A 17,108-nucleotide genomic window follows, 5' to 3' on the forward strand; every position below is an offset into this window, starting at 1 on the left:
GTGAAAACTTGGTGTGAACCCTCACACATCTTCTCTACCTTCCAGATGATATATTTTTGGGTCGATGTTATGTACATGTTACACTTTTCTTTTGGCCAACCTAGTAGAGATTATTTTTTATCTGAGTGATATATAATGGGTAGATTAATTGTATTTGGCATATGACAATGTGTGTGAATCACATAGATATGAAGTAAGTAATGTGGTCAGGTGTGTAGTGAGAGTATAATGAAAAGTTGAAGAGAATTAGAGATTCAAATGTATTGCAGAGTAAATAGATGAGTATTATGTCATGAATTGTTACTCGCATTTTGTCAGATACTATTTTGTATACAATACAGTTTATTGTTCCTTTTATATCTGAACAATTGCTTCATATTTTTCTTTGAAGAAGTGGTCTTTAGTTGTGGAAGTATTTATCTTGTATTTTGCCTAATGTTGTGCACCTTAGTTTGCAAGTCTAAAGAAGTGAGCTCTTCGGTTGGTAGCCTTAATCATTGTGAACAATTAATATATATTGTGAGTTTGATTCTCATCGTGGTTTTTCCCAGTTTAGGTTTTCCATGTAAAAATATTGGTGTTCTTGTGAGGATTCTTTTGATGGTTTAGTTGTTTACTTTCATGCATTAGTGTTTGGATGAATGTTATTGTTAAAGTAACTTAATGTGATCAAGCTTTTGTATATGTTGATTCACCCCCCTCTCAACTTATGGTAATGTTCAAAAATTAGTATCGGAGCTTTGGTTTTCAAGGAGACAACGTAACCGTTGAGGTAGATCTGGGATTTTGAACAATATGTTTGAAGAAGAATTGAATGATATGGATGATATCGATCTGAATGATTAGAAAAATGTTGATGGTATTGTTCAAATGGAAGAAAAGTTGAGATTAGACCTGGCTGATAACAGAGGGAAGCATATGAAGGTAGTTGAAAAGATTTCTTATCTAAAAAGTCTACTTGATAAAGGAAAAAAAATCATTGATGAATTTGAGACAAAGTTTGATAAGACTAGAGAATTTTCAAGACTTGAAGAATAAATTACCAAACTTAAGGAGGAACTAAAAATTGCAAAAGAACAAATTAATAGTGGTTTAAAACTCAAAGGTGGTAGTGAAGTGTTGGACATTATACTTAACTCTCAGAAACAAGACATAGACAAAAGTGGACTTGGCTATGAGGATAGTGAACATTCGAAGATAAATGAAAGTAAAGACAAAATTAAAGATGACTTGAAGAAATCAACAATGATCAGGAAAGTTTCATTCCTAGCCGAAGCTTTAGAAATCCAAGAATGTTTGGGGACCTCCTCCTATTCCCTCCAGGCCTTCATCTTTTAATGGTAACTAATTTTCATGCAATAGATTTGGTCATAGAGATGGTGAATGTAGAAATAAGATAAAAATTCAGCCTTTTAATGGAAGTTGTCATTACTGTAACAAGTTTGGTCATAAAGCAAGTGAGTGCAAAAGTAGGATGAATTGGAATAGAGATGGAAATTGAAGTTTTGGTAATGGTTTTCAATTTTTCAATGGATACTGTTATGTTTGAAAACCCCATGGGCACAAAGTTTCTGATTGCAGAATAAATTGGAGATTTGGAAATGGTAGAATAAATGGTAGTAAAACTCTGAGAGCTCTAGTATGCTACAACTAAAACAAAATGGGACACATTGCAAAAAATTGTAGAAGTAGAATTGAGAAACCTAGTGTTCTAGAAAAGAGAATTAATATTGATGAAGAGAAGGAGAAGATGAAGATGAAATGGGTGAATAAATCATATGATAAGATTGAAGAAAAGATTAAGGATGGATCTACACCTTCTGTGGGTGGAAATCCTTCTTCTAGTAATGATCTTAGACAACTATGTGTGAGGGGGAGAGCTTAATGGAGATCTTTTGTCCACTCTTGGTTTGGTGCTGATTTGTTATCTACATGACAGATGTTTTGAAGATATTTCCAATGGAATTTAATAAATTTTGATGGTCTAGAACTTTTTTGGTGACTCTATGTATACAATGTATCAACTTTTTGAGGAAACTCTAGATGATGGTTATATATTATTTTCAAAATTCATTTGTGCAAATACGATCAAAGAGTTGCAAAGTGTGAAGAGGAGTAAAGGAGATCAATCAAAAGTATTTCTCTTAATGTGATATTTTTAAATGAAAAATTCTAAGATCATCTATGTTCATAGTGAGGCTAGACCTAGTTTAGATATTTGAATGTTTGTTGCAGCAATGAGCAACCCTGTTGGTGCGTTTTTTATTGTTCCTGACAAATTGATTTATAAAGAAGATGTTTTTAATTACATTTATATTTCTTTTGAAGAGTATAATCACATCAAGCTTAATGATTTTGAGAGAATTCATCTAGTCAATAGTGTGTAGAGATTAAAGGTAGATTATGCTAGTCTAAGGCATAAGGTTTGGATGCTTGGATTAATTTCCTTGTATTTGATGATAAATAGATTATTAAGATCATGTTAAGAAAAATTCATGAATATTGTTTATGGTTGAATCAACCATATCTTATTCCCAATGAAGTCCTAAGGGATATGACCAGATTGTGTTCGAATCGAACGACACCTTCTTTGAAGTTTATAAAGAATGATGAAGTGAACATATTGATTGATGTTGTGTCAGATAAGAGAGCCCTTTTGATTGATAATATTGTTAATTTGGTAGTTAGATATGCAACTATGGGAGTTTCTTATAGCATGTATTATAGGAATCATGAAGGTTCATCTTCTTCCATGATAGTATATGTGGCTTATTAGATGGTGAAAAAAAATGTTGATTATGATCTATGTGAATTGTTGGGATGAAAATTGTTGGACAACCTTTGGTTGACGAAGACTGGGATGTACCCCTTCCGGTATGGATCTCTTATTGTGTACTATTGGCATTATGTGAATCAGCATGAAGAAATAATGATATTGTATGTTGTCATTGATGTCAATATGGGACATAGTGTGAACCGACACATGTGATAAGTGAAGAAAGAGGAACTGACACACGTGATAAGTGAAGAGAGAGGAACCGACATATGTATGAACCAATTTATATGCCAAAGTGAAGCGGCATATTTGTTCAAGGAAAGTGAAGTGGTGAAATGACATATTTGTTCAAGGTGAACCGGAATGCAGTTATGGGAACCAGCACATGGAAGCATTGTATGATTACTGGTTGGTAGGTAGCTTCCACTTCGAGGTTTCCAGTTGGAGTGCCTCAAGTCTGTGTGACTCAATCGGTGATTTTTGTGTGATGAGTTAGCAGTATGATGGAGGACAGATCATGTTGCCACATAAGCTCTATGTGTGTGAAGGATCTTGCATGAAGATGACTATTCCTATCTACCTCGGGAATGTGTGAAATCTGTCAAATGGTGATAACGCATGATGGGTTATCAACTGCCATGAAAATGGTGGATAATGGACGATGGAGAATGTCTTGAAATTGATTCAAGATTGTTGCATTTAATGCAGTAGGATTCAATGGTCAGGATCGAACCGTTTGAATTGCTTAACCTAACAGGTTTAGGGTTTAGGGTTTTTGCTACCGACCTGTATGTTTCCTATAAGGTCGATGTTGGGTTTCTTTCTAAGGTTGTTGGCAAAATTTGTGAGTGTGTATCCAAGGGAAGTGATACGTGATTCTTGCCAAACCAAAGGGGAGAAGAGATACCTGCAAAGTGAATGTGCAGAAGGAAAAGAGGAGCCTAAACGGATTTGCATTAGCATTGAGTGTTGTTAATAGATCATTGTAATACCTGTTGATCTCTAACCACTTCAATAGTTGTAAAATCCCCTAACAGAGTAGCCTTAACTGGCTTGATTCAAAATCCCTTAAATCAGGTGGTCTTAACCGACTTGTTTCAAATTCCTTAACTGGGTAACTCGAGGCTAATGAGTTCTGAGAAGCTAGAGAGCTTAGGAGATCCTTTCAACTATTGAGTTCTTGAAATCCTCTAACAAGGTGACCCTACCAGGTTTAACCCTTAATCAGGTATCCCTTAACCGAGTGATCCCTAACAGGATCAGTTCCTACAAAAACCTATTGTAATGTCCTTAACCAGACAAGGCTCCTAACAGAGCGGACTTCTAAAGAGTTCAAAAAGGAGCTTGTGGGTATTCATCCCCACCATGGTTTTTCCTAGTTGGGTTTCCACGTGAAAAATATGTGTGTCATGTGAAATGCTTCTGTCTTGTGATGCTTTGTTTTACCTGTTAAGCACATGAAGGTTCTATGTTTTATGCCTGTCTATAAAACATATTGAACTCATTGTTGTGAAGATCTGATGGTTAAGTTTACTTGTTTATGCATGAGAATATAATGATATTGTAGTATTGAGCTAAGAGGAAAGCTTATTGAGTGACCAGTTCATGACTGATTGAGCTATACTAGATGTTACTGGTTGCACTCTATTTTACCAGTATCCCTGTTTGTCAGTCATTTGGAGTATTTGCTATCAAACTAGTTTTTGACTGCAGTTGTGTTTGTATTGATTCACCCCCCCTCTCAGTACCAGTTTGGTGTTAGTGGTTCATCATTGAGTTATCATGTACTTGGTATTCTATTTTCTCAATTATTTCCCTAGAATAAATAATGTTGCATGGAGAAGACATATTTCTATCGGTGCTCACATTAAGGAATAATAGGAGAGTTGTAATGATTGTGATGCTACATGTCACAAGTTCTTTATGGATATCTGGAAAGAGATGCCTACATGACATTACTTTATTAGTTGACAAGGACAATTTCTTCATTAAAGATATTATTCCAAGGAATTCATGGGTCTCTAAGCTTCCTTATGAGGTATCAGAAGATGATTGTATGATTATCATAGAGATAATTCTTAAAATGTAAAAAAAGTTGAATGAAGAAAGATTCGAAACATAAGATGAGATTATGGTAAGATATGTTGGAAATAAATCTAGCAAATTTGAGAGTGTACCAAAAGGCCAGAGAGCATGCCAATCATCTACAAAAGATTCTTCTTGTGCATCTAAGGTGTTGAAATCTAAACCTATGAGAAAAGAGTGTGTAGAAGTAGTGGTTATAAAAAGTGATGAAGAAGAACCAGAGAAGATCAGTGTGTAGAAGAGTGTTGTAGTGAGAATGAAGGTGATTATGTTGGCAATTGACACTCATCCGGTTTAGTTGTGTTGTCATTGATGGAAACACATATCATTTTGGGTTGGACACTTAATCGGTACTCATTGGTATTCATGATTCAGCAACCGACATTTAGGGAAACCGACAAACTAGGAACCGATACATGAGGCTGATATAGGAGATTGACCTGGCAGGTCTACATGGTAGCAATTAGCGACATCGGTCATGAAGTTTATTATATTTATTTTTGTCTAGGTTGACATGTAAATAAATTGTAATATCATTGTAAGCCAACATAAGGCATTTATGTTTATGTTTGGGAAGGGTATTTAAGTCAGTCCGGTTAGGATATTTTAAATTAATGATATTGAGAGATATACATATGATGCAAGATATAGTGATATAGTGCAAACAATATTGATCAAATGTATGTGAATATAATATTCTGTAGTCAGTATTGGTTATTGGTTTTAAGGTTTGGGATGCAGAGCAACACAGTGGAAACCAGTATAATCAGTGCTTGAACCGGAACTCATCCAACATAGCAGATGCATTCTCTAAGTTCATGTAGTGTCTGTTAGACACAATGCACCTCTGAGAGGGGGTGAATCAGTGGTTCTCAAAATTTTCCCTTTTTCTATCCTATGTGTGCATAATGGTTATTGACTCTAACTAGGAACAAACTTATCGGTTAGTGAGGAGACCAAATCAAATGCAAACACACACAAGGGGAATCACATAACACTAACATGTACGAGGAAAACCCAAGATGGGAAAAGCCTCAGTGAGCAATGTTGCTGGAGTCTATTGCTCCAATCCAGCCTCACAATGAAAAATTGTTACAATGTTTAGGGCACCAACCCAAGAAGCACCAACCCCTTATTTAGGGCACCAATCCAAGGAGCACCAACCCCTAAATTTTTTATGGGCTACAATCCAAAGGAGCTACAACCCTTGACTTATTTATGGACTACAACCCAAAGGAGCTACAACCCCTACACTGAGCTACAACTCAGTGTTCACAATAAAAACATCAATTACACAAGTAGTTGTCTTGTTACAAGTGAATCTTGTAACCATTTAATATACCTTACTTTGCTAGTGAAATGCCTTCTCTGCTACACCGACTCAGACTTCTAGTACTCTACTACCGACAAACTCTACCGGTACACCTCTCCTCTTCTTCTTCCCTATTGGATCTCCTCCTCAGCACTCTGAACTTTACCGGTGCTATACTCTACTAGTCTACTATCTGCCTTCTCTGTAGCTCTCTTCTCTTCTACTCTACCGATATAATGACTACCGGTTCTTCTCTTCACTCTCCCTCTTTTCTCAAATACTCATTGAGCACTTGGTTGATTTTCTCTCACATGCAAAAGTAACACTCAATCACTTCATAGTAGCACTATCCTCTTCTCTTTAGTAACACTAAACCAAGTCCTTGGCTTGCATATTAATAGTCTAGTTTTCCCACCAAAAGACAATTCAAAATCTAGGAGGTTAGGGTTTCCTCACCACCCTTGAGGAAAACCAAATCCAATCAGATCTTCCCCGATCTGATCTCCCAGACAACCATCTATACACTCCCATCAATAATGCACCTTCCAATACATGCGTGATCTTCTTGCTTCGATCTAGGCACCAACAACTCCTTGATTCTTCTCTATAGTTCAATCTTCCTCGAGCCACACTTCTTTGATCCGATCCATAAATCACAAGATCCATATTCAATGCACACCTATAGAATTACCTATCTCTACATGGCACTTCACCAATCTCTATGAGCTTTCCACCTTGACTCCAAGTGGCATCCATGTCGACCAACTATCAACAAGTCTCTTCATGTCAGTCCAGATAGGATCACCGACCAAGAACTCTACCAGTTTCTCTTCTCTGTCAGTTTACTAACCTTGTCGGTATCTCTCATTCTATTGTTTAACTCATCATATCTGCTCTTCGTTGAACTACCAGTGGAACACCTAAACCGGTCATTAGACATGTCTATTTAAAACATGCACATTCCCACAAACTGGGAAGTCTTCTGAATCTACACCTTGCTCATAGTACCAGTGGACTTACATATCGATAAACACTCTTGATGACACCATGTCTCCTCTTACTGCATCTGCTCAGCCTTGCCTTCTCTTGATCAGCATAGACCAAATCTCAACCAGTTTGTCATGTTGACAAACTCATCACTCTTCATTCTTTACTATCATCTCAACATGGCTTCACTGTCGGTCTAGTGCATAACCCTTTTCTCACGTACTTGAGGCATTCCTTTTGTTTCATCGGTGGATCCGGTGTGAGCCTTTAAGTACTTGCCTTTACCTCTTCTCTCTTATCTCACAAAACTATGATGCACACAATACATGATAGGAGATATGTACCACTTACCGGTGGAGTGACACCTTGTCTTCTGCATCCTATAGTGTACTCATGTGACTTCCCTGTTTGTGTAGCATATCTTCAAATAGGCACATGTGATCCAGTGTGGGCACATTCACTGTTAGTCATTGCTTCTCATGATGACTGCATCTTCATCAGGTGAAATTCCTATTGTCCTGCAACCTTACATCATACATGTGATCTATTCATTCTTCTCCTCTAGTGTTGATGTGATTTTTGGTAACATTTTGTCTCTTTATCACAAACAACATCCAAGCACATTTCTCATCCTGCTTGTACACTGGTCATGACCTTTGCAGGCTGACAACCACTCACTTGGTTGATCTGACTTCCCCATGTCAACACATCACTTACCAGTTGACATCCTTTCCTTACCGGTGATCTACAACATGAGGTGATATCAAAGATATCTCAACCTGTGCTCCTCCTTGATAGTGTTGCACATACATCTCTCATACCGATAGTTATCCCATACTAGTTGACATCAATGGCAACCCAATTCCAATAGTGTCCACCCTTGATTTGACTTATTTTGACTAGATTTGACTTCTATATTATGCTTGATAGACTTATCTAGACTATATTTGATGATTTGGATGATGATTACTCATGTGCTTTAGTTACTTAATATTAATGTTAGAAACTATTGGACACATGCTATTTTGATGATCTATATAGATGTTGGTATTATCATGATTGATCATGTGATTTGATAATATATGTATTCTGTGGATTTTATATGTTCACTATGTGATGGATTATTGATAGATTAGATTTATCATGGTTTTAATGATGATTATGATTACGCTAACCCTACTCCATGATTTCATTTGATGAGATGATTATGAGATATGTTTGACTATTGTTTGACTGTCTTCATGATAGAGACAATTCCACATCACTCATTGCAAGTGGGATGTGTCATCGCAATTCTCTATCACTTGCTTGTTCTATATATATATATATATGTTGTATTGTCATTTTGTGGTTGCAGGACTTTGCACATACCAGACACCGACTCCACTTGGCTTCACAGGTCTAAGTGTGTCTTTAGTTCCAATGGCTTATGTGGTTCAGAGATGGCATGAGTTCCCTTCACATACTCTAGGTCTAAGTTGTTCACCATGAGTAGTCAGCGTCTTGGCATAATTTGCCTTGTTAGTTAGTAAACTTGGTCTTTTTGGTATTGTGAGTTCGGTTTATGTCAGTTGATTTACTTGAGTATGTTAGAGTAATTATGTGGCTCTTGATGTGTGGTTTTAAATTTAGTAATTTTTATTTTAATGTATTTTAATTTATTAATTTTGAATATTTTATTATTTGATATTTATATTTATTCGATAATTAACATTTATTGATTTTATGATTATTTAATATATGGTAAGCTTTATTGTTGTTTAATATTTATTTTATATTTGTGATTTAATCTTTAATGGTATTTGATTATTTAATTATTTATTTGATATATTTATTTAGTTCTTTAATCTATTTAATTAGTTTTTGGTTTATTTAATTTTAATCCCAATTTGGATTATTTATTTACAACTTATGTTTATTTAATACTTTGACTTTTATTTCCCAAGTGGGGTGTATGAACACATTAAATTAAAATAATAATAAAACATTCCCACTTAGTTGGATTAGTATACTTTATATTTAATTTACCTACCCTTTACTCTCATTGGCTAAATTCAAAATGGAAGAATAGATTATAATATATGGTGGGCTGGTAAAATATATTCCAAAATGGAATATTTTGATTGGCTGAGATTGAGGATAGGGTTTTTTATTATTATTTCTTTTTTATTTTCATTCTCGTGATGGTTTTTTAGGTTGGCTATTCTCTAGAATTTTTTTTCCAGCAAACATTCTTCCTTGGTTTTGGATTTCTTTCACTCTTGGTTTTGGGCTGGAGCTTGGTTGGATTTTGGTTTGGCTTTGTGGGAGCTCTTCTTCAGCTTCATTCCATTACTTCAGGTTGCAGGTTGGAGTTCTTTACTTTTGCATTTTGATTTTAATGGCTTCTTTGTGTATGCATTGTGTCTGCAAGTGTTTTGGGCTTGGGTTGAAGTATTAAGTTATTCTATAGTTTTAATATTGTTGGAGGTTAATATTTGGGGAAGAAACTTTATGTTTAAGAGTTTTCATATAGTTGCTGGAAAAATATATTTGGTTTTTCTTGTGAATGTTGTTTCTCAACTTTGTGAAATTCTTGTAAAAATTTCTAGTTGATAAATCTTTTGTTTGTATGGGAGTTGAATGGATATTTTTCCCCTTTGAGAGTTTTTAGTTTGTGAGTGTTGGATTTGTTTTCATTGGTTTCTCCATGAGTTTTGCAATGGTTCTGTATGTATTTTACCATGAACAAATTTTGATTGAATCTTGGTTTATAGACCGAGTTGTTTTATTTTGTTTATACTCATGTATTCCTTGTTTCTGGGCGTCTGTATTCATGTATTTTTCAAGCCTTTTGGTTAAGTCTAGATTTTATTATTTTACCCGTAATTTTTTCTGAGTTTTCCATAAGATTTGTGTAAATGCATTGTTTTTGTAAAAGCATTGTTTAAATGTGTAAAAGCATTGTTCTATTTTGTGTTTGCATTATTCTGCATAACATAAGCACTGTCTCAGAAGGCGTAAGCGCGAATCTAAGAATAAATGCATTGCCTTAAGATATGTATGCACGATTCTGGAAATGTTTGCATTGTCCTATGGGATGAAAGTGATGTTATATTTGACAGAAGCATTGTTCTATAGGACCAAAGTGCTAAACTATCTGTGTTCTTTGTTTTCTCAGTTTTGGTCATTTTTGAGGTATTATCCCGAGTTGATTTTTGTACTAGAGGCTTTATTTGAGGTTTTCTAATATTTTCCAATTTTGGGTTTGATCAGTTTCGATGCATTTTGATGATTTTATGTATATTTACTTCTCTATGTCATTATGGATATTTTAGACTCTCTTCCATGTTGATAAGCCATGGATGTTTGAAATGATTATTAAACTATTTTGGACCAGCAAGTGAGTTGGCCTTGTTGTGATGCTATCTTTTATTTGATGGTAGCATTTTATGGCTTGATATGCCTTTGCTTATTGCTGGCCAAGAGGCTCATTTTTCTATATTGAGGCTGTTGTAGTCTTGCATATGTTGTGAGAGTACGTGTAAAAGTTATTGGCTACATTAAGTGTTATTTTCATGTGTTTACTTTGGTTAGAGCCTCTTGTGATTTATTGTTGGGCCATGTTAGGAGGAGTGGGCTTCCTTGTGATGAGCGGGGTCATGAGAGATAGGCTTGCATGAGGTTCCTTGTAAGGATGCATGAAGTCTAGACCACCAGGGCACATTGGAGTTTTCCATGATTTGTAAATAAGTGATAACCTAATAATTGATGGGTTGGGTAGCTAGATTAATTAATAAGATGATAAATTGATTTGAGCCTCATGACTTAGTCCTAGGGAGGATGTTTTAGGATAAGTATGAGAAGGTCGTGAAGACAGTAAGATAATCTCCCTTAGTCTCTCATAGGTTGAGATGGCTCCACATGTCCATCAGGCTAGTGCCTTATGTTATTATGTTATTATATTTTGAGGATGGCATGCGATGAAACTCCACTTCTACATGTGTTTACCCTTTATGATTTATGAATATGCTTATTGGATGCATTAATGTCTTGACAAGTTTTATGCCTCTGGGAGTTTATTCTTGTTGTATTGTGTGAGTTCTTACTTGAGAGTCCTTGTGTGGTTAGTCTCTTTGGTTAGGGTGCCAACTTAGATTTAGAGTATGTGTTGGGGCCTTGTGTCATCTCCTAGCATGGGGGGTGGTTCCTTTGGTTCCACATGGTCGGGAGGTTGGTGCTTTTTAGCCATTGGGATGTTCTGGATTCTTCTTGCATGGATGTGGATTCTTCTTCATGATGGACTATGGATGTACCTTGTAGCAGATTTATGTAATGAATAAGATGGAATGCATGTAATGTAATATTCTTGTATATATTAGATGGATTCTTGTAGTATAAAGATCTATTCTCATGATGTATTTAATGTATTTGTATTTGTAAGATGAATTATGGTTGGAATAAAAATGGATTTGTATTATGGTTCAATTGTATTAATTCATGTAATTTTTAGAGGCAAGTTAGAATGTAAATTAATCTTGAAAGAGGAAAATTCGTAGATTAAGAGATGAACATGTTAGAAGATGTTAAATAGATCTAGTGAAGATGAATGATTCATATAGATGCATTGGTAGAAAGGAAATTATGCATATCATGAGGAATAAGTAATGTTGTAGGTTGCATATCTCATGGTTAGGGAATTAGAGTATGATGCATTAAATGATAATTAAATATACCTATCATGTGTGTAGTATGTTATTATGGTGGTGAATTAAGTAATGATGTTGAAGTACCCTAGGGAAAGGTTAATGATGTTAAATTAATTCCGCTTGCGTTATTTGATGAAATGTGTAATGATGTATGTTCATATTGGTTAATTGGTTAATGAATGTAAATAGATGGAGATGTTATGTGTTGCATTAGTTGTTATTAGATGTTAATTAATTAAAAAATTATCTCCATTTGCATATTATTGTTTAGTTTCTTTAAGATATTTTGGTGAGCATTACACAGTTAGTTCTTGAACCAGAACTCATCTAGCATAGCAGATGCATTCTTTGAGTTCAGAATTGTATTTGTAAATCAGTATTTGGTGCTTGTAGTCAGTGAGGCTCCTTTTGTGATGAGCACTATTGGTGTAGGAGCACCTCATCAACAAGCTATTCATGACCCTAAGGATGAAAACTATGATCATTAGGGTGTCTTAGTGTGTCTTGTGTTTCATGTATGCAATAAACCCCACCATGTAAGCCCGTGTCACCAATTAGGCAATTTGAGAAGGCAATTGGGACAATGTGGTAAAAAGGGGTAATAGGTGGTATAGATTTGTTTTTGATAGGTTTTAGACATGTTTTATGTGTTTTTGGTTGGTCCATGTATGTGGATCCCAACCTTAGAGAGTATGACAACTTTTTGTGCAAAATTGCAAAAATGCAACTTTTTGTAAATTGGATGGGGGAAGCCTTTGAATGGCTCCAACATACTCCAAATTTGGTGGGAAACTATTAGAGAGTTCTATAATCCTTGTGGGCATGATTACCAAGGTTTTTGTTGTTGGAGTTGGAATTTTGAGAAGCAATAATACATAAAATACTACAGTTTTCTTAGAAATCCTGAGTTTGCAAGAGTTGCACGTGCCTGTACGGATTGATTTGAATCCAACCATCCATGGAGTACATAGAGAGATGAACTATATTTCTTTTGGTTGAGGTCTGAGGTCTTAACTATTTTGAAGTAGAGAGAACCCTCCATTTTTCTGTCTGTAACCTAGAAATTGAGGGTTTGGAACAAAAATGGCCTTATCTTGCACTCCAGTCCATTAGAAGACTCTTCCTTTGGATGAATATAGGATAAGACACTTTAATTTAGTGTTTTCATGGTTTAATGCAGGGGAAACTTTGTTGTGCAGATAAAGGAATAAGATTAGGTAGGCATCTCTATGTGACTACCTAGGACACAATTCAGGACAATCATCATAAGTTGTCATTGCAGTGGATTCTAGGCATGGAACCATAGAATTAGAGGTTTCTCACTATCCTCCACATGCCCATAAAGTTTTTTTTTTCATTTGGTGTACCAGTAAAGGTAGTTTCTTTGGAAAATAGGACTAATTGCCCCTATTAGGTCTCTTAGCCTCTGAAGGGAACATACCTTGTATTTGTAGATCTGGCCAAACCATTTTGGGGACCAATTCAAATTCCAAAAGGGTGTTTGAAATGGAAATTTTTTTGTATGGGTGTGTGGAACATTTTGAAGATAAGATCCATTCTATCATCAAATAGGGCTACAAGCTGAGGGGGTAGGTTTACAAAGGAGGTATAAGGAATTGATGCCCTAAACCAAAACCAATGGTTGAAAGAGTCCTTAGATGACATGTCTTGGCCAAATTCTAAATCCCAAGGAGTAGGAGTGACTAGTAAAGCATGTTTGAGGAGTTGAAGCCTTTTACTCATCTTGAGTAGGCCTAAGCTTAGTGAATGTGTGTGTAGTTTCATCCAAGGTGTAGAGTCCTTCCTTACAAGACCCTTGTGAGTAGTTAGGGGGTCACTAGCCTAACCTTGTTTGGGTTGGTCACTAGAAGTTTAAGTAGGCCTCTACTGTTAGGTCCAATATGGAAAGCTAATGTACTGAGAGGGGAGGGGTGAATCAGTACTTCAAAACTTTTCTTCAACAGAAACTTTACTGTTAAGCACAAACTGAATATTGCTGAAACATAGTATAAAGCTAAAACATATAAATAACATTCATACATGTTTTACTCCATAACACATATATTTTGGTTACGCATAAACTCTTTGTTAGAGAGAAAAATTGCGATGGGGATGGCACCCACAACTTCACTACTACAATAATAAAGGTTGCTCGGTTAGAGATACATGTTTAGCTATTTCTGATATCTTACCCTGTTAGGAGTATCAAGATCTTTAGATCTACCTTGCTAAAGGATTTTACAACACTTATACAAATGTTGTACTTGGTTAAAGGCTTTACAATTTATAGACTTTGTTAGAGCCTTTTACCCTGTTAAAGGTTTCTCTTATAACTCAAAATAATACAGTCAAAACCTTTAGAAAATATCTGCAACTTCACATCTAAAATGTTATAGCAGATTCTATGTGCTCAATATGAAATTGCCTTGCTTATAGCATACCTCGAAAATTGATAAATCAACTCGATAAACCCTTCTGTTTACTCTGTTCCTTAACTGTTCCCTGAAATCTTTCTCGGTGACCTCTGAATATCTCTGTCAGTCATAACAGTCACAACACATTGTGCTTTCTCATGATTTTGCCTTTCAACTTATCTATCACACATGTCTTCCTTCATACTCTTTGATCCTCATTTCATGCTGTATAAATAGATCTCTTATGATGGTGATCTGTTCATGCTTCGATATTACAAACATGATTCATTGAATGAATAACCATACAAATTATTTCATTAGGTAGATGTCCTCAAAATCATACAAAATCTTAAGGTGCAATTTCCTATGTGATAATGGTTCCCTGTTCCTCGATCTTGTAACACATTTCCAAATATGTGTCTAGGTTCAATAAATCTAGTAACATGTTTCACTCGGTTCATATTAACTCGGTATACCATCTTTGCTGCTCGGTAGACATAGAATGTTACTCGGTAGATAGCTCGGTGTATACTAAACTCTGTGACTTCTTTCTTCTATAACCAACTGCTTTAGTGCTTACTGACTGAGTATTTTGGTAGTATTAACCAACTAGAGTATATAGGATGACTTTGGACATAAAACTAATGACAACTTAGTAAATAGTAACAATCTCCCCTTTTGCCATTAGTTTTGAAATGTTTGACAAAACTACTTTCAAAGTCATAACTCAAAAATCTATATACTTACAAAATTTGACTAAACTGACAGTATATACAATTATCAATAAATAGTATACTCAGATATACTCCCCTTATCAATATACTATACATAACTCTGATTTTGCATGCAACTCTACTGTTCTATATTCACTACTCAGTGTTCACTACTCCCCCTATCAAAATTAACTGTACATCTGGATACTCTGACCTACTTGGCATACTTCCTCTTGTATACACTATACTCCCCCTTTTTGACAAACATCAAAACTAGTTACCATTCGGTGGAGGTAACTAGTCAAAAATGGATTTATACTTTGTACGTGCATCGGTGAGAGTAGTAGAGAGGGCATCCTTGACACTGTCCATTAGGGAATTCTAAGCTGTAATATCAGCTAATAGTGAAATCAGACCATCTAAAGTGCTTCCCTCTTATTGAGTGGATAAATAGGTAGCTTGGTTGATCTTCTCTTGGATGGAGGACAAGTGTGGAATGAATAAGGTTTGAAGAGTCATGACATCCATTCTTATTTTGTGCTCTTCATTCTGAAGTTCCAACTATTGAGCCATGAGAGATTGTAACTTGGTATAGAAATTCTAAATAGAATTGGGCTTGATGATCAATTTATTTAAGAGATTGGTGATCTCTTTTTCAATAACTTTGGTTTTATTCTTGATATCTTTAATGAATAAAGAAAATGTACAGAGATTTTGAAATAAATAAAGAATATGTTTGAGTTGAGGGACAACTCAGCAATGAGTCTGACTAGCTTAACTTTACTGATAACAATGGCTTTATGTACCTCTTCAATCATTTTAGCAGTGAGCTCTTTGTCCTTCAATTTGCTCAGGTATTCAGATGTGTCTACTCCAAATGCTTCTATTTTAGTGAGGAGATCATCCAGTTGAATATGGATGGCTGCATCTTTTGTCATGGTAGCTTCAAGTAGCATTTCTATTAGTAATGCTTTAACCTTCTGAAGTACTTTGTTTTTCTTCTGTATAGCCATTTGTCTCTCTTGTTTTGCTTTGGCTTTGCATAGTTCCCCAAATTCAATGAGTGCTTGCCCTTTCAGTTTTGAAATGTCTATATTTGGCAACACGATCAGTTTTGATAGATCTAGCTTGAAACTATGCTTCTTCATTTTCTTCTCTTTAGATGATGAGGCTTTCATTGGTTGAACTAGTACAATGGCTTGGGAGGCTTGTTCACCCTGGGTAGGTTGCTCGGTAGAGGCAACACTTTTGTCGATTTCTTTTAGCCTTAGATGCAGCCTTCGGTGATTCCTTGCTTGGGGTCTCGGTGGCAATAGTTTCAGTGCTTGTTGGGGCTTGAGAAATTTGTTCTCCAGTGGTCTGAGAAGTAGCTTCTCCTTTGGTAGACTGTTGACCCTCTTTGCCTTGTTCACTGTCCTGAGGTGTCTCGGTTGAAACATGCTAAGATACCAGAGGATAGGACTTGACTTGTTCCAAAACTGATTCACTTGATACCAGTTTGGCATAGGTATTCCCTTCAATCATCTTCTATTCCTATACCTCAGTGTCCATGATATCCTTATCAATTTGTATAGTACTAGCAGGATCTTGCTCGATGATATCAACTATTTCAACTTCACCTTGCTCATCAGCACTCTTGATTCGAAAAATTTCTTGACATTTTTCTTTTGTCTCTTTCTCTACTTCAAGATAAAGGCCATTCATCAGTTTCAAGGCTCTTTACTTGACTAGGAAGGTTGTTTGGTAGTTTTTCAGATGTTCACTTATCTCATCTACCGACATGTCTAGAAAGAGATGTACCAAACTTCTTTCTCTTATTTGCTTTTTTGAGTCTATAGCATATTTCCACTTGTTATCAATGTGTAAGTACAATGCTTTTGGAAGAGAATTAGTTACTTCCAATGGGACTAATCAGAATTTAAGAAGTGTGCAAATTATAGCTTCTTCAATTTTCCTCTTTTCTACATTAGTTCTGGATTCATATTTTACATATCTGAATGCTCCAAATCCACCATATTGTTTCAGATTTGCACAAAAATTATCAACACTATGTACATCTTTCTTTGTGTTCTTAACAATCTGAAATTTACTTACGTCTTCAAATTCGGTGTCACTTGACTCTTAATTCAAAAT

This window comes from Cryptomeria japonica, chromosome 2 (assembly GCF_030272615.1).
Source record: "Cryptomeria japonica chromosome 2, Sugi_1.0, whole genome shotgun sequence".
NCBI lineage: Eukaryota > Viridiplantae > Streptophyta > Pinopsida > Cupressales > Cupressaceae > Cryptomeria > Cryptomeria japonica.